Source organism: Vitis vinifera, chromosome 11 (assembly GCF_030704535.1).
Source record: "Vitis vinifera cultivar Pinot Noir 40024 chromosome 11, ASM3070453v1".
Taxonomy (NCBI): Eukaryota; Viridiplantae; Streptophyta; class Magnoliopsida; order Vitales; family Vitaceae; genus Vitis; species Vitis vinifera.
The window spans coordinates 7,405,914-7,408,941 of record NC_081815.1 but is presented as its reverse complement, the minus strand read 5'-3'; positions in this window follow the sequence as shown (position 1 = coordinate 7,408,941).

The window sequence follows — 3,028 nt, the reverse complement described above, 5'->3', positions numbered from 1 at the left end:
ATTTTAAAATGTTTTAAAATAAGCCAAAAATCAAATTTTGTAATTCTCAGGTGATGGGATTTATGGAATTGATTCGTGCAAAATAAATGGGCTTTGGTGAGGGCCCAACATCAAATAAATTTTCTTTAAAATAAAAATGAATTTTGAGTGAAGTGTCATGCGTGCCTTTGATGATTTTGTACTCGATTTAGTGACATGTGAGCTATGTTTATGCTCTTTATTTTGCACTAACCCTCTCTCTTGATAGCGCATAGTGGCTCGCTGCTCAGGTACACATTCATTCCCACTCTGGTTAGTTTATATGCATTTTCTGACTCTCATATGTGCATGATTGGTTCGAGTATTTATTGATTTTCTCATTGATTGCCATGTCAGCTTCATCTCATTAGTAGAGACCCGACTTAGGGACTTAGAGGGGTGCTACGGTCTTTACCGTACCTTCCCGATAAGTAACCTGACCCCCGAACCTGATCCGATTTTCGTAGATCACCTTTTCCAAAATGAGGAGTCACACTTAGGGTTTTTCTTTCTTATTTTGTTTACCCTTTAAAAATAAAACAAAAATAAGTGGCGACTCCAAGTCATTTTCAAATAATCAATAAAAATCAATTTTTCAAAAATAATAAAAATCGAGCTCGCCATCGAGTGGGAAACACATTGAGCCGAAATGCGGGGTCCACAACAATATAATTAAAAGAAAATAAAGAAATTAAAAGTTAATATCTTTCATAGCTTCAAGTTATGATTATTTTGTTAGAACAAGAAAATATTTAAATTTGTACATAGTTTTAGGCAATGAACTATTTTTTATATAAATTTGTGCATAACTTTAGGCTATAAACTATTCATTGTGCAGATTTGTGCATAATTTCAAGCTATGAACTATTCATTTTATAGCTTCTGGGTATAAAATATTATTTTGTATAACTTTCAGTTATACTATTGTAGACCCTCAATTTTGTCCTCCTAGCACATGCCCTATTAGATACTTATTTGATACTTTACAGTAGTTCCTTGGTGGCCCATAGCTACTCATACTACTTACTTTTTTTGAGCCATCTCGGAGACTTTGGTTGAGGGATTATCTGACTCCTTATTGTGACCCTTGGCAGCCTTAATTTAGAATTAGGCTTTTCATTCATTTTTAGGATAGTTTTTAAATACACTTGGCCCATTAAGCACAACCCTAGGCCCACTTAGATTCACCTTGACCCGCTTAGACCCATCTAGGCACCTTCTAGCCTACACGCACTCACTTTAGGTCCACTTAGGCATCCTGGCCCACCTATGTCACCTTTTCAGTAATTCCTACATGACTTACATAATTTGCATGATTTGCACTTTTAATGTTTGCATGTACTCGATTTCTTATTTATTTATTTATCTATTTTATTTTATTTTATTTATTTATTTACTTGTTTATTTATTATTATTTGGTTAGTTATTTGTTTTTATTTATTTATTTGATAGAATATTGCATGAGATTGATGATTAATTGTGTAAACTGATGTCTTAATTATTTTTGTGTACCTATGATAGACATAATGTTTTTTTAATTGCATAATTTTAAATTAGTTTTAATTTTCAATTTCATGACCTTTACTAATTTTAATTCTTTTTTTATTTTGGCATGAGATTCGAATGCACACATTGGAGAAGATTCTTGATGTAATGTACACGGCTGCATATATGTGGGGATATTCTATGCAACATGGAAATGAGATTTATAGTGTTGAAGAAAGGAAAGCAGATCACGGCTGAATGAAGGATGGAAATAAGATTATTATTATTATTTTTCTAAAAAACGGGCTGCCATCTATTTGGAAGGAAGATCACCAAAATTTTAGAGAAAGGAAAGTGACAGCTGCATTATTTTATAAAGTTACCTCCACCATGCATATAAGGAAGACACGACTACAAGGAAGAAAAGAAGTTGCTGCCCATAGAAGAATATATGGAAACTTCCATACAAAAAGAAATTGACGTCTTGGGAAGAAGATGAGGGGCTTTTGATTATACAGACGTTCAAGGAGGATTAGGCGAGGGCGCTAACAAGGTTCTGTTATCTGCATATTCTGTGTGATCCGAAACAACGGATTTACAAGCCCTGTGATTATGTCATCAAGACAGTGCAGACGGGACCCATAACCTGTGGGAAGCCAATATTGAAGTCTTTCATTCTTGTTCTCTGTACCGTCCACTTACAATAGGCTCAGAAATATCTCCACCGAGCCGGGAAAAAGGTCAAGTTTTAATGTTGCCTCATCAAGTAAGCCTACTCCCAAGATCCATATTATAACAGCAGAATATGTGCACCAATCCAAGAAAAAAATAAGAGTTGCACAAAGGGCAAATAAGCATGAAGTTCAGGATCAACCAGCAATCATTGAGGTTAAGACTGAAACAGCAGATTGAATTCTGAATTTATCATTACAGATAAGATGTATGGTGCATGAATGAGAGAAGAGTAAATAGTGAAAAAAAGTCGGAGGTGAGATAGTTTCATGATCGAGCGTAGCCAAGATGAAGCTAGGAAAGAGAGGTACGGGCTGGGCCATGCTTGACTTTCTGGCCCTATGACTTGCAGTGAGAGAGGACTAGACAGGTTTTGCATCACTTCTCCGAAAATCTTTAGTCACTGGCGTTTTTTTAGCTATGCATCACACACCTCATGTGGATTTAGCTTTCAACAGTGTAGAACACGTTATGAGAGATGTTGAAGGGGGCTGGTTGCTCCGTTATATGCATGCTAATGGGGCAAGTATGTTTCTAGTCTAGTGCACTCAATAACCATAAAAGCCTTTAGATCAACTAATAGCGAAAGAAAGAAAGGATTTACCCTCTCCCTAGTAACTTACGTCAACAAACTCATGCAAAAAATGAGTAAGGATATCTCATTGAAGGAATCCATGCATGCATGTGCTTAAGTTGAATCTCAAGCATGGGGACCACGCACTAACAGCCACACACCACTTCAGGAAGTCTCCACAGCCGCATGAAGGAGTCCACGCACAATTCTGATTTTCCA